Source organism: Acomys russatus, unplaced genomic scaffold (assembly GCF_903995435.1).
Source record: "Acomys russatus unplaced genomic scaffold, mAcoRus1.1, whole genome shotgun sequence".
Classification (NCBI taxonomy): Eukaryota; Metazoa; Chordata; class Mammalia; order Rodentia; family Muridae; genus Acomys; species Acomys russatus.
The window spans coordinates 3471-18610 of record NW_026131930.1 but is presented as its reverse complement, the minus strand read 5'-3'; the positions used below and the strand labels follow the sequence as shown (position 1 = coordinate 18610).

Here is a 15140-nt window from a genome sequence, read left to right as displayed (position 1 = left end):
GAGGTTTAATTAGACTTCAAATTTCATGCCAAATTCCCTCTTTGAGGAACCTTGAGGAAGGGAAATGAAGCCATTTCTCCTAGCTCTTTAAGGGTACATTAGCTCCCCCAAGGGAGCATAATTTCCACGGACAAAGGCTGCTTTCTGACTGGCTCTCAGACTCACTCAGCCTCATGCTTAGTTACATTTTAAAATTCTTCTTTATTTTATTTATGATATTATAAAATTATTAAAACAAAAATTTAGAGTTGTAGAAACTAGTCCCAAATTCTTAAAATATATTTTTATCTCTTATAAAGTCCAGGACCACTTGCCTAGTAAATACTGCTTCATAAAAAGTGCTGTCACAGTTCTTGACAATTTTGGAGCTGTCAACTTTTACTTTAATTATATTCAAGGCAGTCCTTTAGAGACACGAGAGCAAATCAACTGATGAGGACAATTAATCAATTTTTAATTTTTCCAGGGAAACTAAAGTGTGCGAAATTTATAATAATGCACAAATTTTAAAATTACCACATTTATACTCAATCACATTCGTGAAATAGATATCTCTGTTTATAATGAAGCTTATATTAGTTTAGTGTTGTATTGTTTGAATAATTGTACATTTCAGTGAATCACTGGTATGGGTTGATCAGGTAAATATAATTATACAAAAGAAGACTTTGTTACCTTTCTTGTAATCCTCTGTTACATTTCTATATGTCTTCATGCTTCAAATAGAATTTCCAGTCAAAATTTCAATAACGTCCTTCTAAAAATTGAAACATTTACCTTAAATCTTGAAAATTTTCTTTGTTCCATTCAAATAAAAAAGGGTTTGATGTGTGTTTCTTTGGCTAGGGGAAGAATGTATTTTTATATCCCTTTAAATAACCACAAGGATATGAATATGAGGGAAGATTCCTATGATTTTAGCACTTATAGTTAATAGGAATCTTTCAAACATGTAAGGTTAATTGCCCATCTCATGTTCACCATAATATTCTTATCCAATTAACAATTCATTTCCAAATCAGATGCCTGAAAGGTCTTTTAATAAATGAGAAGCAATTAGCTTACTGTCTGGCAAGCACTCATAACAAGAAGCTGTTTATGACATTTATGTGAATATGTACGTCCAAAGTCTTCACATACTCCTACCAGAAAGGTGGGAGAAGTTAAGGAACTAATCATAAATATGTAGGAAAACACCTAAATATAACTAGCATAAATTTCAGTACTAAAAATATAAAATTTATATTTCTCACGTTCAACACCATGATAATTCTGTGATCAGTAGGGTCATATAGGAGGTGATGGGAACAAGGCTGGTGTCTAGTCAATGAGATTGAGTCACCTATTAATATACATTTTGATATTTGTTTATTTAGATAATTTTGTATGCAACTATATAACTTTAACCCATGGGATTATGCAGCTCAGTATTAGGTGCAATTAGTTGTGTAACGTTGATATGTTATTGCTTACAACCTCAAAGCTGTCTATGATACAAATAATAATATAAATTAGCAACTTAAAAGTGAAATTTGAACCTCATTCTCTATTACATACCAGAGTACATAAATATAAAGTCCCATCTCTGTCCTTCAAATATATATGTGCTTCTTTATGCACTTATAACTTATGCAAAAATAATCATGCTTCCTGAATGAAAATGTCACTACCCAAACATAACAATATCAATCTAAATCCTGGACTGACTGCCATACAGAAGAAATTAAAAAAAAAAAGCAATAAATCTTTCAGAATCAACTACAGTTGCCATTGACTAAATTTTCTCCAATAAGGGAAATACATGAAACACAATCTATTTTACACCCTATGTAACAATTGAACCACTGTGATTTTCTCAAAAAGGTGGAAACTAAAAAGTATAAAAATGAGGTTTTTTTTCTGTTAATTGCTGTTGTTGGCTTTGTTGTCACTGATGATGTACCTTCTGGTGAAGAGGAACAGGCAGATGCGTGTTCCAACTGTGATTTTGTATGTGTGCATGTATTCACCAATTGCTTTGCCCAAATATACTGCTATGTATCTCCAAACACATCTTTCTTCATATAAGTCTTATTTTTATTTTCTTTTTAAAAGAAGTAATCTAAATGGATTATAATTGGGTAATATCTTGCAGAGTGTAAATAATTACAAACACCAGCCCAATCAGAATCTCACTTTAGCCACAGCCATCATCTACAAATTCCTCTTTAGCTATGGATGGGATTTCAGAGTTTTGCCACTTTGTTCAGGAAATTTAGACTGTCTGGATCACATAAACATCAGGTGAAGGCAACTGTGGCTTTTGTTCATTTTTATGTGCATCACCAAAATCATGTCCATAGTATTTCATATTAATTTCTATTTTTGACAATTGCCTACATTTTTCTTTTGGTTTTTAGGGACAGTTTTTCTGTGTAGCCTTGGCTGTCCTAGACTCACTTTGTAGATGAGGCTGGCTTCAAACTCACAGCAATCAACCTGTCTCTGTCTCCAGAGTGCTGGGATTAAAGGTGTCCACCACCATGCCTGTCTATTATTTACTTTTATGCTGTCGGCTGAAATGTTGTGATGACAAACACTTAAGATGGAAAGATTACTCTGGCTTATTTAATAGAATGGTTGTGTGGGTTGTCTGTGGGGTCTCTAGGGCCTGAGGCTGGAGCAGGAAGATGCTGGAGAAATACCATACCATATATAGGAAGAAGACATAAAGAATCAACTGGACAGTGACAGAATTGTAAAAATTCAAATCATAACCCTAGTGATGTTCTTCTTCTAGTATTGCTTCCCTTAACAATCACCTCAAAATCTATGACTGATACAGTACCAAGTGTTTATGAACATGTGGGAAATATTCATCATCGAAAGCACTTTAGTTATTCACATGAATTTTATTGTAGTGTAATATATTATGTCTATGCAGCTTTTTATAATACACTTCACTTGGCTTAACCCTACGTCTGTCCTCTTTTTTATATTTTACTTCATGTCACTATGTGCCTGAATGTTGTGTCCTCATTACACCTCATCTCTACTTTGTGCTCAATGTATATTCCTATCCAGCTTGTCAGAATTTACCTTTCCCCTCTTTCCCTTCATGGCCTCTTCTTAGATTCATGGATTCTAAATATATTCAAATTAAAAACACATAAAAATTCATGTGAACTAATATCTGTATAATAAAGTGTGATATTTGCCTTTCTCACTTATGTCAATTCATGCAGCATGATTTTCCACACTGTATGCATTACAACAAATTTTCTGAGATTTATCCCTCAGCTCTCTGTTAAACCTATACCATGCTTTTATATGAATTTCATTTTTTATGTGCACCTAGTGTAAGTTTTAGCTGTTGTGAAATGAATATTAACTAACATGAATATATCTTTTATCAAAATTGTGTTCTTCGGCCTTGTACAGTTGTTATTTATACTGCTTTAAGTGACCTCCTCATGCTCATTCAAAATTGTTCCTGACTACATGCCTACTAGCAGTGGATAAACTTCTCTATGGACTCAGCTATCCTGACACATTTCATCAGCTTTATTTCTGAGAATGGCATACTGAGTTGGATAAGATGGATTGTTAAATTTTTAAACTGGATGTTTCTGGTTGTTACAATTACTGAGCCATCTTTTGGAGCATCTTCTGTTAAATTTCATAGCACATTTTAAAATTTGATTCAGTTTTAACATTTAATACATTTATATAATGAAATACAATTATATTTCCGTCAAATAATTCTCTCTCTATTTTCCATATATCAAGCCATATTTAATCACATTTGCTTGTGTTTCTAGTGCCTAATTTTTTTAATTCTCTATAAATAATAATAAACAATCAGTTCTATGACTGCATGAAAAATGATTTCTTACATTAGTTAATCTGCCTTTCCCACTGTATTTAGAATTTTATCCAATGCAAACAAGATTTTGGTTTGGGAGCCCCATTTATCAATTCTTCAAGTGTTACTTCATTATCAGTGTTATATTCAGAACTTATTTACCTGTGCTTAGAAGGCAAGGAACTGTCTGAGAAATGTTTTTTCTTCCATTACTTGAAGAATATCTCTTAAGTGGAGATAAAAATTCCCTCATTTCACCACATACTTGGTGACCAACATATGTTCACACTAATCTTTCCAATGTGAATTTCTTATATTGTAATATAATATTTTATGCACAGAAGTTCAACATTATTACATATATTTTTATTGAATCATTTAGGAACTTGGTATTTGATTTTTATAAAGCTATCTCTCATAATTATATGACATAAGTCCATCTTCTGAAATGTTTTGACTGGCAATGAAAAGTATGATAATTGAGGGAATTTTTAAAATACATGTTTATTGTCATAATTCAGAAGAATTTGCACCATACACTTAGCAACTGATGATTTACAATTATTAGGATAGGATGGACCACTCAGAATTTATGTACATCATACTATATTTTATTGTAATTATGAGGAAATGTGCATCACCTTTTATATCAAGTAAGCTAATATATTAAGGAAAAGAAACAAATCCTCAACTTCAATTAGTAGAGCATAGGCTAAATTTTCTTGACATTGTGTGAAAATAAGTTAATCATCTTATCTTGAACCATCACGCTACAGTGACTTGTAAACAAGGGAATGCAGTAAAATATGATAAATTTTTCTAACTTTATGCACTAGAACATGGTAACTCACAGAGTATACTATTCATAAAGACATGGCTATAGTGTTTTTATTAAATTTTCAGCTTCCATGAATTTCCCACAACATAAAGGAATCTGCTCTGGAAGAAATCACTGACTTATTTATTTTTTAACATCAAAGTTTCATGTACTGCCATGTGGACTCAATTCCAGTTAAGTAAAGGAGTACCCACATGAACTCTATGATTATTTCATCCATCTAAGAATCTCTGGATTTATAATAGCACATCACCATATCTATAGAGTCTTCCTATTTTAATGTGTCATGTCTTAAAAAGATTACACAAATAATACAAAGAGAGATATTTTGTCATGTTTATACACACAGATATCATGAGGGACAAGCCACTTTCTAAATATTTTTGCCTATAATATGAAACTGAGCCATTATATTGACATCATATTCTTCATTTATACTGGATGTCCATTGACGTGGAATATAATTGAAATTGTAACAGCATTGGTGAGTATTACCTCTGAAAAATGTGTTATGGAATCGTGTATAATTAACATGTTGAGGCATGTTATATTGATATTTCTACTGGTCAGCTGGATATTTCTGTTGGATTATTTTTTGTGCTAATTGATAATATAGGTGCAAAAACGTTTCAGTTGAAAGGTCGTTTTTAACTTTAGAAGTTAATTAATAGTTATTTTTGAGAGTATAATAAAATTACATTATATCTTTTAACTCTTTCCTCTTACAACCCTGGCAAGACATCCATAATAGTTCTCTGTCAAATATATGCCCAGATTTTTATTGATGTTGCTGTATATAGATATGTAAAATTATATATATACATATACATATAAATATAAATTATATTATATTATATTATATAAATATGTCACAGACCTTACAGTGTAGTCTGTGTGACAAATGTTACCACAGTACCAAGGCGACAACCCCAACTCACAGGGAGAGCCTCTTCTAACAGGTCTGATGTTCTTGCCAGTAGTAACTGATTACAGTGCTCATTGTTTTGAAAACATCCTGACTCTTTCTCTGAAATTTTTTCTTTTTCTGTCATTGTTTTTATTTTCCTCATCAAAATTTTTTTCTTTCTTTTTTAAAAAATTTGTTATGTATACAATGTTCCACATGCATGTGTGCCTGCCTGCAAGAAGAGGGCACCAGATCTCATTACAGATTATTGTGAGCCACAACGTGGTTGTGGGGAATTGATCTCAGAACCTTTGGAAGGGCAGCCAGTGCTCTTAACCTCTGAGCCACCTCTCCAGCCCCAAAACGCTTTTCATACATAACTTTGCTGGTCAGAAACCTTTATATAAAACTACAGACAAGAGTCATTCTGTCTAGTTTACCATTAAGTTCTGTTCCACTTGTTGATAAAAAAAATGACTAAGAATTAATCATAGCTCATATTATGACTTACAAATACAAGTTTTGAGTAAAACTACAGATAGTGACATATGAGCTAAGAAAGCAAACTGTTTTTACTCATAGATGTTTGACACAAGATTTATTCATCTATTTGAAGAGAATAACAAGCAATTGTTAGCATATCTGATTGCATCCCATTGTAAGAAATATGAATACATGTCTAGAGAATAATTCTAAATTAGTATAAAAGGTAGGAAAGCTATCCTGCTATTATATGATAAAATCATGATATTTATTTTTCACCTAGTCCATGTAATTAATACCTCTTTGTATCTATTACTATGATTTTAGTGATATTAAATAGTACATGTAGGAATATATGCTCATAGTAGGAACAGAGGCCCTGAGGACGTATCCATCACAGTTTTTTTCTCTACTCAATTCTAAAAGACATAAAGATAAGTTAGCATTGTTGACCTTAAACTATTTTGATATATCTGTATATAACTTCACCAATTTTATCATACTCAATATTCACACAGTATTAATTGCATGTATAATATAGTAATGTCACTTCATATTCCAACACTGGTTTCTTGATGTATGTCTTCAAAATCATCAGACTACAAGAATAAGTAATAATCTACACTGATGATTCACAATCATGCAAAGAGAGAAACTGCTTAAATGTGTCGTTATTACAAACTCTCTTCAAGTACTGCACTGTAATGAGTCTGCAGTGGCAGAAAGAAAATCGAGAAGATGAGAGAAACTCTATTACCTGCTGCAGCCTGTTGCATTTATGCTTCTTGGAATCCCTGAGATGAAACACCCATATGCTGGCCCAGGTTTGGGTGTTAGTGGTATGGATGGTGGTCATTTATATTCCTGTTTAACATCTAAAAATATATGAGTGTCTGAGAATAGGAACTGACCATAGTCCTTAGTTTTCATAAACTTCTGTTTTTGCATGCCTGTAGTGCTTCAACGTTATTTTTAGTAAGGAAATTATACATTTCCCAGGATATGTTCCATTTCTTTTACTCATTAGCACAATTTAGCTCATTTATATGACTTACATGGAATACTTGTCAAATAAAAGTTCACTGTCATAGATGATTTCAGATATGAGTTTTAATACCTACAGCCAGAAGTGTGAAAGGACTGTACTCTTCTGTTTTGCAACCCTATAAGCTCTTGGGTCTAATTTATTATGTATTGCAGTTTTAGGAGTTCTTTTACAAAATGTGACTTCTATCTTGGCAGTAAATGCCAATAATTTGCAGAAATTTTCTAGTTTGCAGACATAGAATATATGTTGTTTCAAAGCTTATCATTCATTTACAACTACAATGAAGATTAAAAAAGAGAATTAGTTATGAAAAGAAAACAAAAATTCGCACTACTGAGCATTTGTTCTGTGGAAAAATGGCCATTTCTTCATCCTAAAATAGCCAGAGTTGAAAGAGTAAGTCAAAGGTACTTTTAAAAAATTATCTCCTCATTGGCCTCTTTGCTTATTAAAAACTCCAGCCTTCCACAAGTTTCCATATGAGAAATTACTACCTCAGGCAGTTAAGACTAAAGAAAGTTCTCTCAACTTGACACTGTGGAATTACTTGGGATAAAGAGTTGTACAATCACACTTTAATACAATGAAACACAGGTCTAGTGGGACCAGAAAACCACACAACTCACTGACAATTTATACTGAAAATTAATTTTTCATTCATATAGCATTAGAAGCATATTGCACCATTGAATGGGGCTTCATGAAAACAAGGTGTGTTACATAGGAGGAAATGAATGGGACCCTCGTCAGTTTCCCTCATGTTCCTACTTTTCATATATAGACTTCTGGTGCCCTACTTTTTCACACTCGTATTTACCATGAGAACAACTGGTACTGTAATACTGTGTTTTCAGTGTACACTTGGTCAAAATTTCATTACTTCATAAAGCCTTGCACATCTGTATCATAGTCAGTAGTCCTAAAATCCCCATAGCATTCAAAGCCAGAAGGAATCCAGACTTTGTGCTATTATAGTCAGACTTGTCTAATTCAAGCCTTGATAATAAAACCATAAAAGCACACTGTGTGCATCAGAAAGATAATTTTGTGTCAGGGTAGTGGTTTCCATGGAAAATTTAGTTGGTCTAAAACAAGGTATACCTCTGTCCCTGTTTTGTGCCAAACACACAAGATCCCTAGCATAAGTCTGCCAAGTTGTAATTCACTACCTTTGTCAATTTTAACCAAGGGAGTTCTACAACCATCAGAAGGTGCAATGGTCTGATGGTTGAAGTTTGTATAGGATTATCATTTCCATGGACCTGGGATACAGCTCTTGTGGAATTGGAACCATATCAATGCTCAGGGACTGTACATATATTAAGATGAATAGAACTACATATTTAGTCAGAATAGAGGCCACATCCACAGAATATAAAAAGAGGCAGTTCCTCAGTTCAGTCACCATGCACTTGTAAAATCCTAACCTGAAAATTGCTGAAAGAACTTCTGCTGAAATATCTAACTCAGACTCAAGAATGACCCAAAATTCAATCAGTCTTCCTACTTGATACTGATGCTCTTGATCCCACATATTGTAGAAGACAGATAAATGAAGTAGAACAGCTTCCAAGTCCAGTAAAACACCTATTTTATCAACAAATGCCTACTCTAATCAAGGGCTTAAAATGTTGTTTAAAATTGATACCTAGTGGAAAATCCATCGTGTTGAGAATACATCTGAGAACTTGAGAGTCTCTAACTAATGTTAAAATTCTCAGGGGCAAGGAAATCCTCCATGAAACATTAAACAGTTTACCTATAGTGTCTAGCTTGTTTTAACAACTATGATATAATGGGAGGTAGTTTCAGAGTCAGGCTACCTTCTGAGGCATGGATTATGGCTTACAAATCAACATTTCATCAACTATGACGATGTTTTAGAAAAATTTTCATCTGTACTTGGGTTGAACAAATATCTCATATGAACTTAGCTCATTTGAGTTTTAATTATCTTACAGAATATGTACTATTTGTACTCACATAACAATATTAACTCCTCTGTTTTATTCACATTTTAACCTTGATATGATTGAAGTTAAATATAAACCTTACAAAATTTAGTTAATTGGATCATTTAAAGTAAATACAACTTGTTAATTTATAATATTGATGAATCACCTATTAATGAATCCATTCTTAAAATACTCGACATATTTAAATGACTTATACCACAATATCTCAGTAGTTCTATGTATAGACATTCAGATAACATTTTAGAGGTAATTTTTGGTTTACATTTCATCAATAGAATACCTAGGGTAAACACCCATTGTGTACCAATTACATAGGATCACACTTAGAATTGTTCAGAGACAGGATTATTATGTATAAATAGGGATGAGGCATATTTGCCTCATCTTCGTAGCTACAGATTCTTTAAGGAAGCAATATTTTAGATCCAACTCCTATAAAGGAGAATGTGATGATGGAAAATGTTTCACATACTCTATTAACATAAACATAAGAACCAGAGAAATATTTGGCATTTTAAAGCCTTAATCCCATCTTCGCACAATGGATCCAAATGGCAGTGACTTTTCCCCCAAAACACAAACACTCAGGTCTTACTATACTCAGTGTTTCCTCTGCTCCCCAGATATTCTTTTCCTAATGATGTCTTGTAATTTTTCGACAGGGATCAAATTTGGTTTTTTTTTTTTTTTTTGAGATATTTTTGTTGGCATTATGAACTGTGGAATTAATGATATGAACAACAACATCACAGACTGTAGTGAATATTAATTACAGCAATGCAGAATTAATAGAACAGAGGTGTAATATATTTATTAATAATCATGACAAATAAGGGATTAGCTTCAGGTTTAAAAGTATCTATAATATATAATCCATAAAAAGCACAAAGACTACCAACAAAACGATCTTCATATAGAATATATCTTTAACTTGCCATTATTCTACCATACTAAACTATATAGAACATTATACAACAGGCTAGTCTTAGCATAGATATTTGTACTATTATCCTGGCTTAAATCCTTACTTTTTAAAATATTATTTCTTTATTCAGCTTTGACATGAATTCTATAGCACCACTAATCAATGGCATCAGATTAAATTAGCATGAAACATTCTTTCTTATTTTATTTTCCAGGTAATTATGTAATAAAAATATAAGAATTATTTTTGGGTAAAATTTTTCCAACTCCTACCAAGCACTAGGATTCCTAGTATGGGTTCTCTGAGAATAGCTAAGATTTCCACATTGTTTAAATACTTACAAGCATTTTCTCATTTAAAAACCATGTTTCTCAAATGAACTCTGGGAGAGTAATTACCTATCAAGTTAGACTCTTATAGAAAATTTCTAGGTGCTCTAAAGTTTCAGCTTGTACTAAAGTAGTGTGTCTCCAGGTTCTCTAAAGTTTCAGCTTGTACTAAAATAATGTGTCTCCAGTTTGCATGATACGTTGTCTTTGAAGGTATGATTTCTGGGGAAAGGACATTCCATTATTTACATAAATAAGGTATGTCTTGGGTATGTATTCTGTGGTGGGCTTGAAGAGTTTAGAACTTCTAAAACAATTTCCTGTATTACTTAAACCCATAAGGTTGCTTTTAGTATGGATTATTTGATGAACATGGAGAGTTGAAGACAAGGTAAAACACTTGCCACAGTCTTTACATTTGTAATGTTTATTTTCAGTGAGGTTTCTGTAGTGAACTTGATGACTTGATGAGTTGGTAAAGGATTTCCAACACTCATTATATTGTTAAGTTTTTGTGAGGTATGGATTTTTTATGAACTTGGAAAGGAAAGGATGAAGAATTTTCCACATTCACTACATTTGTAAGGTTTGTCCCAAGTATGAATTCAGTGGTGAGCTTGAAATTATGAGTACTATGTAAATGATTTACCATATTGGATAAAGGATTTCCCAAACTCATTACAGTTTTAAGGTTTTTCTCGAGTATGGATTCTTTGATGAACATTAAGATTTGATGACCTTGTAAATGATTTCTTACAGTTATTACATTTATATGGTTTGTCTCCTGTATGAATTCTTTGATGAACTTGGAGATTTGAGTACTGGGTAAAAGATTTTCCACACTCATTACATTTGTAAGGTTTATCTCCAGTATGGATTCTTTGATGACATTGGAGATTTGAAGATTGAGTAAAGGATTTCCCACACTCATTACATTTGTAAGGTTTATCTCCAGTATGGATTCTTTGATGACGTTGCAGAGTTGAAGACTGAGTAAAGGATTTCCTACATTCATTACATTTGTAAGGTTTATCTCCAGTATGGATTCTTTGATGACGTTGCAGAGTTGAAGACTGAGTAAAGGATTTCCTACATTCATTACATTTGTAAGGTTTATCTCCACTATGGATTCTTTGATGACATTGGAGAGTTGAAGAGCGAGTAAAGGAATTCCCACATTCCTTACATTTGTATGGCTTATCTCCAGTATGCATTCTTTGATGACATTGGAGAGTTGAAGAATGAGTAAAGGATTTCCCACACTGATTACATTTGTAAGGTTTATCTCCAGTATGGATACTTTGATGAACTTGGAGACTTGAAGAGCGAGTAAAGGATTTCCCACACTCACTACATTTATAAGGTTTTTCTCCAGTATGGATTCTTTGATGAACTTGGAGATTTGAGTACCGGTAAATGTATTTCCCACACTCATTATATTTGTAATGTTTATCTCTGGTGTGGATTCTGTAGTGAACATGAAGACTTGAGGATTTGGCAAAAGATTTCCCACATTCACTACATTTGTAAAGATATTCTTGAGAATGAATACTTTGATGAAACTGGAAAGCAGAGGATGTGGTAAATGTTTCCTCACATTCATTACATTTTTGACATTTTTGTCCAGTAGTAATGCTGTGTTGAGCTTGATGTTTTGATGACTGTGTAAATGATTTCTTCCTCTTAGCACATTTATAAGTGTTATCTCCACAGTGGATACTTTGATGAAGTTGAAGTTTTGAGGAATTGGTAAATGATTTTCCACACAGATTACATTTATAAAATTTGCATCCCAAATGTATTCTGTGTTGATCTTTACATTCCCTACTTAATATTTTCCCATTTCTGTGCACAATAGACTTGTATTCCAAAACTTGTTGTGAACCTTTTCCCTGTGGAGCCTCCAATTGTGAAATTATGAGTGGTACAGACTGAGTTCTCTCAGCATAAGCTAGAGCTTCCTGATCTTTTGTTTCAGAAATAAAACACATGTATTTTACACACAGATCATTTCCATAATGACATAATTTATGAACGTCCCTGTCCTCTGAATATTCCCAGAACTTCTTTCTCTCCAGCTCTGAAAGGCCATTACAACCAAATTTTTTTGGTATTTCTTTAAGGAAAGAATCTTGTGTATACTTCTTTGGGAATTGCTTCTTGATATGGTAAGAAGACAAAACTGAAAGAAATGAAAGCAAATCACTATATAATATTTCAGATGCATATTAATATAATATAGATATATATTACATAAAACGGCATCAAACTGTGGATCATAGCAAAATGGTACAACACAGAACTGCAGCAAATTTTTTCCAAGGAAATAAATGTCCTGATCATAATGGATGTTAGAAGATATCTCATTAAACTATCATATATTATGTAATATATATTAATGTCTTCATTAAATATTGATTGGAAGAACAACAACACTATGGTGCACGTATCAGGGCACAGGGGTTCTGCGCGATCTATGGCACCAACCAAGGACAACATGTGCATTCATCATCAAACTCCTACCCAGACCGAGCCTAGGGACAGAATATTCTCCACAGTTAAGTAGTAACTGGGGACTGTCTTTCACACAAACTCTGGTGCCGCTTATTTGGCCATGCACCCTAGATGTAGAGGCCCGATGGCACTCAGAGGAAGGATAGTAGACTACCAGGAAGAAACTTTATAACCTAGCATCTTATTCAAGGAGAGGAGGTCCCCATCAGTCACAGTCATAGGGAAGGGGAATGGGAAGAAAGTGGGTGGGAGGGAGGAATGGGATGATGCACGGGATGGGATAGCAATTGAGATGCAATATGAATGATTTTATTTTTCAATAAAAAAACAAACATTGCAAAAAATTTATTAATTGGAACAGATAATGTCAAACAAAATTATTGTAACTATCACACATGAATAGAAACCTACTCTTCACTGTGACACTCAATTAACAATATGGACACCAATCATTTTCCAAATACATGAACGAATTAATGATAGAAATGAGCAACTACAATATTATTTCAGTTTTTCCTCTGAATGCAAGATTTATTAATGATTTTAAAATCAAAGAGTATATTAATAAGAACACAAGAGAAAACATGATAAAAATTTTAGTGTATCATGTAAAATCCGTGCCCAGTACATGAAAATAAAGGGTTTAAAATTGTCACAAACTTTAAGGATTATTCACTAAGAATAATAAGTTGTTTAGAAACCAAAGAATTCTTAACAAGATAAACATCTTTATGTCACTAAAATCAAATTTGAATCCACAGTATTTTATATATATATATATATATATATATATCTTTATTTTAAATTAAAATATGAAATTCCAGACATGACATTTGAACAGTCAAACATAAATTAAAATAAATTTCTATTGAAGTAAAAATTAATTACATTTCCTATCGCTTCTTTCCCTCCAGCATCATTCAGGTAACATTCTATGGTCCCTACTCTCATTCTCAAGTTAAAAACATGTTTTACTTAGAATTTGCTTCTATCTCTTCATGTTTGTGTTTTGTGTGTGTGTGTGTGTGTGTGTGTGTGTGTGTGTGTGTGAAGATATATACATATGTGTACTTACAAATACCTAAAAAGTCCTCTGTATATGTTCTTCTTTTTTATCATTGTATATTGTTTCACATATGAACACTATTTATTTGAAAATCCATACTGTAGGATAAAATGTAATATAATGGGAGAAATGGGGAATAATTTCTCAACTGGAAGGGAACAAAAGATAAATATAAAAGAAGAAATATTTTTGTATAATGTTTAAAAGGTAGCACTCAAAGATGTTGCTACAAGGCATGCATGCTGTGTGAATAGCATGGATGGAGATAGTGGACCAAGTGAGTAGCCATGTTGTGGACTAAAATTTCTGGAAACCAGGGACAGAGTTTGAGCCTCTGGCCTGCAGTTGTGTTTTTCTTAATGTTAATACCTGCTGGACAATACAAGTAGAAAGGATCTTGTTGCAAAATGGACGCCTCCAGGAGGCATAGAGTCTGCGAATCAGGAGCTCAGTAAGTGCAGAGCTCGCAGTTGGCTGCTCAGTGGACTCTACCCCAAAATGCCGGCAATGTCTCATGTTCCCTAGCGAAACAAAGGGATCTAAGGTGCAAGAAGAAACAGTTCTATGCTCTGACCTTCTGAATACTCCTGAAATCCTGAGAAACAGACCAGCCTATTTTTCGCAGTACTAATGGCCATCTTGAAGAGACCTGCCAGATCTGAGAACCACACATGTCAGACCCTTATCCCAATCACCTGACTATAGGTCAAACTGGGAATCAGCATGATGTGAAATGATACAGGCTATTGGAGGAGATCCGGATCCCAGTGTATGACCAATGGCTCCTCCTGCATGCTCTGGAAGCCCTGAGATATCAAGGAACAACCAGCCAAAGCAAGGAACAACCAGATGGCTAAAGGGCAGCAAAAGATATGGCAATATGGCACCATCACAATCCAACTACCCTAATACAACATGCCCTGGACATTCAAACACAACTGAAACTCAGGAATGGCCTTAAATCTATGTTTTTGAATGTGACAGACACCTTTCAAAAAGGTATAAATAAATCCATACAAGAAATATAGGCCCTCTACATATATGTAACAGTTGTATATCTAGGTCTTCCGTGTGGCCTCTTTTTTTTTTTTTACATTTTTTATTAATTTATTCATATTACATCTAGATTGTTAGGCCTTCCCCTGTTTCCTCGCATTCTTCCCTCCCTCCCACTTCCCCCTTCTCCCATCCCCTATCTCTGTGATTGAGG

The 15140-nt window shown here is 33.4% G+C and overlaps 1 pseudogene; it reads right to left on the bottom strand.

Moving 5' to 3' along the window:
* Positions 1 to 14568, bottom strand: part of LOC127186662 (zinc finger protein ZFP2-like) — a 46237-nt pseudogene extending 31669 nt beyond the window's left edge.
* Positions 14569 to 15140: the final 572 nt, after the last annotated feature.